We start from the raw sequence: 8,327 nt of genomic DNA on the forward strand, positions 1-8,327 counted from the left end.
TATGTCCTTGTCTAGCTTGTTCCTTGCCACCTCCTCCTGATGTTGCCTTATATATTAAAAATGTATAATACACTTAGACTGAGGTTGAGATGAAAATAGGAGACAGACTTGTTGAACGTCTCTAGGTAAGCATAAAAGGGGTAAAAAACAAGGGTGATATCATGGTAGGGGTCTACTACAGATCACCTAACCAGGAAGAAGAGGTGGATGAGGCTTTTTTAAACAATGAACAAAATCATCCAAATCACAGGACTTGGTGGTGATGGGGAACTTCAACTACCCGGACAAAAAGTGTGTTTTACCTAGACATCTGTTGGTAAAATAACACAGCAGGGCACAGATTATCCAATAAATTCTTGGAATGTATTGGAGACAATTTTTTTATTTCGGAAGGTGGAGAAAGCTACTAGAGGAGAGGCTGTTCTAGATTTTATTTTGACAGATAGGGAGGAACTGGTTGAGAATTTGAAAGTGAAAGGCAGCTTGGATGAAAGTGATCATGAAATGATAGAGTTCATGATTCTAAGGCAGGGGTGGGCAAACTACAGCCCAGGGGCCACATCCAGCCCTCCAGACATTTTAATCCGGCCCTCAAGCTCCCGCCAGGCAGTGGGGTCCAGGGCTTGTCCCGCTTCAGCTGGGGAGTAGGGTCGGGGTCTTGCCCCACTCCGCATGGCTCCCAGAAGCAGTGGAATGTCCCCCTCCGGCTCCTCACATAGGGACAGCCAGGGGGCTCTGTACGCTGCTCCTGCCCGCAGCTCCCATTGGCTGGGAACTGCAGCCAATGAAAGCTTCAGGGGTGGCACCTGCGGACAAGGCAGCACGCAGAGCTGTCTGGCCTCACTTCCATGTAGGAGCCGCAGGAGGACATGCTGCTGTTTCTGGGAGCTGCTTGAGGTAAGCGCTGCCCAGAGCCTGCCCCCCTAACTCTCTCCCGTCCCTGCCAGCCTTGATCCTCTTCCTGCCCTCTGAACTCCTCAGTCCCAGCCCGGAGCACCCTCCTGCATTCCCAATGATCTCTCGCAGTCCACACTGTTATTGGGCACCGATAAACACCTCAGAGCTATTACGGCCAGACTTGGAAAGCGATCTTTTAAGTTGCACCAAAATTCCAGAATGGACTTTACCCAACTGGCAAGATCGGCCAAATCATTGGCCACCTTATGTGATCTGATTTTTGTTTTTTCATAAGCTATGAGAGTTGCCATTATTCTCGGTGCAAATGCTTCAATTGGTGCAATATTTCCGATGATTTACTTAAAGTGACCACATCTGCAACAGATGACCTACAGCTTCGCTCACACGCCTCAGAAAAAATCCACATATCATAGAATATCAGGGTTGGAAGGGACCTGAGGAGGTCATCTATTCCAACCACCTGCTCAAAGCAGGACCAATCCCCAACTAAATCATCCCAGCCAGGGCTTTGTCAAGCCTGACCTTAAAAATATCTAAGGAAGGAGATTCCACCACCTCCCTAGGTAACACATTCCAGTGCTTCACCACCCTCCTAATGAAAAAGTTTTTCCTAATATCCAACCTAAACCTCCCCCACTGCAACTTGAGACCATTACTCCTTGTTCTGTCATCAGCTACCACTGAGAACAGTCTAGATCCATCCTCTTTGGAACCCCCTTTCAGGTAGTTGAAAGCAGCTATCAAATTCCCCCCTCATTCTTCTCTTCTGCAGACTAAACAATCCCAGTTCCCTCAGCCTCTCCTCATAAGTCATGTGTTCCAGTCCCCTAATCATTTTTGTTGCCCTCCACTGGACTCTTTCCAATTTTTCCACATCCTTCTTGTAGTGTGGGGCCCAAAACTGGACACAGTACTCCAGATGAGGCCTCACCAATGTCGAATAGAGGGGAACGATCACGTCCCTTGATCTGCTGGCAATGCCCCTACATATACATCCCAAAATGCCACTGGCCTTCTTGGCAACAAGGGCACACTGTTGACTCATATCCAGCTTCTCATCCACTGTCACCCCTAGCTCCTTTTCTGCAGAACTGCTGCCGAGCCATTTGGTCCCTAGTCTGTAGCAGTGCATGGGATTCTTCCGTCCTAAGTGCAGGACTCTGCACTTGTCCTTGTTGAACCTCATCAGATTTCTTTTGGCCCAATCCTCCAATTTGTCTAGGGCCCTCTGTATCCTATCCCTACCCTCCAGCGTATCTACCTCTCCTCCCAGTTTAGTGTCATCTGCAAACTTGCTGAGGGTGCAATCAACACTGTCCTCCAGATCATTTATGAAGATATTGAACAAAACTGGCCCGATAATCCTGCAGGTGGCTGGTTTGAAAATGTACAGCTTCAAACCAGTTCCACCATGTGATTACTGGGATAGCTGGAATTGCAGGCACTTCTCCTTTCCCCCCGCAACAATTGATGGAACCGTGCTTTGCGGCAGGGCAGGCAGCGAATGCACATTTTACATCAATGAAAAGTTCATTTACTTTTCCAAATGTTTTTCTCCAGGTATCGCCCACTGGATGGTGCATGGTGCATGCACTGCAGTCAGAAAAAGCGCTTTGAGGCTTCGTTCCCAGCTTTTGTTCATATATGCAGCATTGTCAGTGACAAAGACAATTATTTTATCAAAAGGAATTCCATATTTCTGAATTGTTTCCACCACTTCATGACTCACAATTTATAGTGAACAGCCTCTAAACATATACACTCTATTAGCAAAGACTTAAATTCCAAACTACCTTCCCCTTGTCGGCTTGAAATGTCTGTAAAAGACAAACAGGGCACTGCCAGGATATTCAATATGTAGCGCCCTTCAGCATCAGTTGTTTCATCTGCTACAGGACTAATTCCAAAACATTGATTCAGCAGTTCGTTCAGGTCACTGACATGTCTTTCAAATTTTTTGGCAAGTATGCTCTTCGAAGATGATCCAAAGTAGGTATAACACCAATGTTTTTCAGGGATCTTTCCAGATAGCTTTTCATAGCAGTGTTGTCTAGGACATGTAGTGGAATGTTAGCGGTATAGAAAACCTCTGTAAGTCAGTAAACTTCTGTCCTATGATGCTGCTGTTCTTCGGTCTTTACAGGAAATAGCTCACTCACTGTTCTTTGTAGTTCAGCTTTCTTGCTTGTGCCTGCTTCAAGCTCTTGTGCCTCACGTTTATGCAAAGCACTTTCTGTATGTTTCTCACAGCTTCCTTTTTGTGTGTAATCTGCAGAAACATTACATACTGAAAAAAACATCAACCTGCCAATTTCATGAAATGTTCTCTTTGAGTATTGACTGCTTCTCCACTTATCAGTGGTTTTTGCCACTTTGCTCTTCAGTGTACTTGGCGTCGCCATTTTTTTTCTCTCAGCCTGCTAAACCTTATGCACATGCTCCTCGTGCTTCAATAAGTTTTTTTGTAATTAAACAGCGGCTAAGCCACAACCAGTACCTAGACTGGCCTGGGCTCAGGGCAGAAACTAAGGTGTGGGACCAACTCTGCCTCCTGCCACCAGGGGCTGAAGCGGAAGCCCAGCGGCCACTTTTCACCATGGGCCTAGTCTCCTGCCCATTCTGTTCCCCTGAGGCCCCACCCCCTAGCCAGAATGGAAGCTGGATCCCAGCTAGGATTGCCAACTATCTACTCACACAAAACCGAACACCCTTGCCCAGCCCCTCCTCCAAGGCCCCACCCCCACTCACTCCATCCCCCCTCCCTCTGTCGCTTGCTCTCCCCACTCTCACTCACTTTCATGGAGCTGACTCAGGGGGTTGGCATGTGGGAGGGGGTGAGGGCTCCGGCTGGGGGTGTGGGCTCCAGGGTGGGACCAGAAATGAATAGTTCAGGGTGCAAGGGGCTCTAGGCTGAGGGAGTGGGTTGGGGTGTGGGATGGGGCACTGGCTCTGAGCTGGGGGTGAGGGTTATAGGGTGGGGCCAGAAATGAGGGGTTCAGGATGCAGGAGGGGGCTCTGGGTTGGGGCAGGGGGTTGGGATGCTGGGGTGTGTGTGTGTGAGGGCTCCATCTGGGGGTGCAGGCTCCGGAGTGGGTCCAGGGATGAGAGATTTGGAGTGCAGGAGGGGGCTCTGGGCTGGGGCTGAGAGGTTCAGAGTGAGGGAGGGAGCTCCGGGCTGGGGCAGGGGGTCAGGTGTGGGGGGTGCAAGGGCTCCGGCTGGGGGTGCAGGTTCTGGGGTGGGGCTGGAGATTAGGGGTTTGGTGTGTAGGAAGGTGCTCCAGGCTGGGACTGAGGGGTTCAGATGGGATCAGGGCTGGGGCAGGGACTTGGAGCACGGAAGGGGTGCAGGCTCTGGGGGGCACTTACCTCAGGCGCCTTCCGGAAGCAGCGGCATGTCCCCCCTCTGGCTCCTCCGCGGAGTCGCAGCCGGGTGGCTCTACACCCTGCCCCATCCACAGGTGCTGCCTCCACAACTCTCATTGGCTATGGTTCCCAGCCAATGGGAGCTTTGGAGCTGGCACTTGAGGCAGGGACAGTGTGTGGAGCCCCTTGGCTGCCCCTATGCCTGGGAGCTGGAAAGGGAACATGCCGCTGCTTCCAGAGCTGCACAGAGCCACAGCAGGCAGGGAGCCTGCCTTCGCCCTGCTGCATCGCCGACCGGACTTTTAACGGCCTGGTCAGTGGGTGTTCTGGTCGAAAACTGGACACCTGGTAACATTAAGCCCAGCCCCGGGAGCCTGGGCAGCTGTGGGGAGCCACAGACTCTCCATGTGCCCTGGGCAGAGTGCCCGGGCTCCCTGGGCCACTTTTACCTGGGCCAGGCTCCAGCTTCTGGCTTGGCCGGGGAGCAGACCCTTGGAGGAAGAGGAGGAGCAGGGGTGGAGCCAGAGAGGGGGTGTGGCCTTGTGCACCCTCCCCCTTTTAGGAAGACTCTGTTGCCACTGGCTCCCCCCATGCTCTCCAGCACCATCCTTCTCCAGCAGCAGCCACAGCAGCAACTGGAAGACCTATCCACAGAGCCACAGGTAGACAGGGAGGGAGGGGGTTGCAGAAGGAGAAAGGATTGTGTCTTGGTTAAGGGGTCTTGAATGTGGCCCAGGAGACCAGGATTCTATCCCTGCCCTGATAAGAGGGCTGGGGGCCGGAAGCTAGAGAAGTCTCTCTCTAGCTCTGGAGAGAGAAGGACCTGGCTGCATGGGAGAGAAGGTACCTGAGATAGAGTAGTGCTGGGGAAAGGCAAGAGGAGCTGGGGGGCTTCAGCCTGGGAACTCCCCAGGCTGTAGGCCTTGTGCAAGGCCTAAAAAAGGATACTGGGGCTACAGAGGTGCAGCCTGGGAATAGGCAGAGGCAGCAGGTCCTAACCCCTTGCCAGTGATAAGTGGCCATTACACTGCAGTCTGCCCCAGCGAATGGGGGCTAGATGATGACTGGCAGTAGCCACTGAGGCAAGGTGGGGATAGAGGGTTGGGGGTTCCCCTGGGACGGGAGACCCAGACCATGGATACTGCTGGGGCAGAACCCCGAGGTACAGAGCACCAGAGTCTGGGAGGGACACAGGGCCAGCGGCAGGCGAGACAGCGGCCTGCAGAGGGCATTCCGAAGCTGGAGTTGAGCTAATTCCCTGGACGACAGGAGGTGCCATGGCGGTGAGTCTTGCTTCACTAGGGTGGTACAGCTGTGCTGGAGGAGCTGCCGGTGTGGGGCCGTCCAACGTTCTGCTCCTTTCACCGCTGCAGTTCCGGAGAGCCCTGCAGTTCAGAAGTCTCTGGTGCAGCAGCAGGAGGACAGAGTCCACCCCCACCAGGTAACATGGGATGAAACATGGGGGGGAGTGTGGGGTCCCAGGCTGGGGGCGGGGCAGGGTCACGTGAGGAGTCACGTGGCGGAGGGGTCCCCTCCTTTAGCTGGTGCAGCATACCGGTAAGAAATGAATTCTACTTGCACTGCCTAGAGCCACACATTGAACAATGAAGAGAAAACAATATTGAACAGCTGCACATTAAGTGGGCACCTTTCATTCTGTGCACTGATTGAGGCAGGGGTCCTATGGAAAAGATAGTATGTGATCATGTAGCTGGACTGTATCATAATTCATACAAACAAGGAGGCTGAATTAAGGTTACAAAGTAGCCTTAATTATGGCATTTCCCATTTTGAAGGCTTAACTTTGCAGCCCTAATAATGTTGTTTCAATGTAATTTCTGTGGGTATGTAGTTTATATAGTAATTAATTGGTCCTCACATGGTCCCAACAGTGCTTCAGGCTTATGTGCAAAGTTGTGCTCTGTACCTGTCCTCTGGATTAGATTTACTTCTTTGCAAAGGGCTAATAGCTGGTCTTTGCACCACTTATATTACTGCAGATAGGGTGAAATTCACCCCTGTTGCAGATGGACACAGCAAGGAGTGAATTTCACTGTCTATGCAGTATAAACTCCTACCCTCTGCCACCTGCAGTTTGATGGCAGTTTTGTATTGTGAACACATGCCCTCTAGGAAGTGGCCTGCGGCAGCCTTTGCATTCAAAAATTTTGATATAAAATGCTAGTATATTGAAAGGACACTGTCCGATAGCTGACAGTCTTTGTGAGAATAGACTTTCTAGTGGGTTTTCCTGTCCTGTCCGGTTCTGGTTGGGCCATAAATACAAGCCATTGCAGCCTTTCTCCTGGTATTTTTGCACTTGAAATTCCAGCTGGAACTGGCAGGTCAAAGGCATGCTATGTAACAGGTACTACAATATTTGGATGGAGGATCAGATTTAACCAAACATATAATGTTTGGTTAGCAGGCAGGAGACAAGTTGGTTGGAGGGAATGTGCAGCAGATTTATTAACTGAATGAGCAATCAGTTAAGAGTAAGTCCACTCAGGGTTCTCAAAACATCTAGCTCACACTGGGCATGCTTGTACTTTGATTAGTTTCCTCATATATCCATGTTTTCTTTCTAAACAGCAAGAAAAATACTGCTTTGGGACTGTAAACATGTATGGCAAGTTTCAGCCTCCCAAAATGTGGAGTGTCATAGAGACACTGACATATCCTTATGTAGAGGAGTGCTGCATGGTAATGTAATAAATAATATGCAGCTTACTGAGCTTGACATGACAGATTCCCATTACCACAATGTTGTTGCACTGTGGACAAAATACAGTAGACACTCCCTGTTTGAGTGTATAATTAAGGTTTGAATTGAAATTGCTCAGAGATATTGTTTTGGGTGATAAGATGTCAATCTCTTTTTAAGAGATTAATGTAATGGCAATGCCTTTCCCACACAAGGAGCCTGATTCTGATCTCATTTACACCAGTGTAATGCAGAAGAAACTCCACTGAGTTACAGTGGTGCAAAAGAGAGGAGAATCAGATCATAGATCCCTCACACTGCTCAACATTTGTGAAGGGAAAACAGTAATGGTTGTACCTGTAATGTAAGAATTTGCAATCCTTTGTCAGTCTTATTCCACTGTTGCTTTTCAAGTCAAAGCAGTCCCTGCGGACCTTTCCTTCCTTTCAGCTCTTGTCAAGCTATGATTCTTATACTTGGGAAAAGGTTGGACTGGTCCACAGGGTTGCAGGAAAGTGTCCCAGGTCTCTCTCTACTGCCTTGCCCTCCATCAAGCTTGTGAGAAATGAGGCTGCCACCTGCTATAACAGCCTTATCTGTCAGGTAGCAGCAACACCAGCCATCTCCAGCTCTTCTTCCTCCTCCGCTGCTGCTCCCCTCTAGCTCTGCAGTGTGGGGGAGGCAGAAAGAGGGAAGCAGAGTAGAGTGGTGGGAGGAGCAGACAGAGGAATGCTGTGGAGGTGGGACTGCAGAATGTGCAGGGTAGGTGGAAAGAGAGTGAGAGATGAGGAAACAGGAGACAAAAAGAAGAGCTTCAGTGGGAGGAAGGATAGATCCAAAAAGAATCTGGAGGAAGGAGGCAGAGAATAAAGGAGGCACACAGAGAAGAGGCAGGGAAAAGAGAAGTTATTTAACAGGGATTAGCACAGTTGCCATTTTTGACCTTTCAGTGGCAGCAATGCTTCTGCAGTGCCTAGAAAGAGAAGTTAGGTGAAGAGAGTGAATGGAGTAAGTGCCCATTGCCTGTCAGAGCTTCATTGACAGGACCAGTGCTGTTCTGGATATCCTGCCCTCTCTTTTATATGAGAAGAAAGCCATGTACAGCAGGGAAACAAGGGCGGAAGGACAAGGGCTCAACTACCCTTGGAAGTCCCCTTCTCTACTTGTTTGGGAGTCCCAGTCTGACACTTTTAGAACTTGGGTATTTAGTCCTTTCTGATGAGATCAAGGAAGCTCTTTGGGGCTCTTCACTAGAATGTGCTATGCTCCAACTACACACAGTTCTGGTAATTGGGTCCCGATCCTATATTTTGTCTATTGACCATAGTTCTGAGGTTCCTCT

This window comes from Lepidochelys kempii, chromosome 2, assembly GCF_965140265.1.
Source record: "Lepidochelys kempii isolate rLepKem1 chromosome 2, rLepKem1.hap2, whole genome shotgun sequence".
NCBI lineage: Eukaryota > Metazoa > Chordata > Testudines > Cheloniidae > Lepidochelys > Lepidochelys kempii.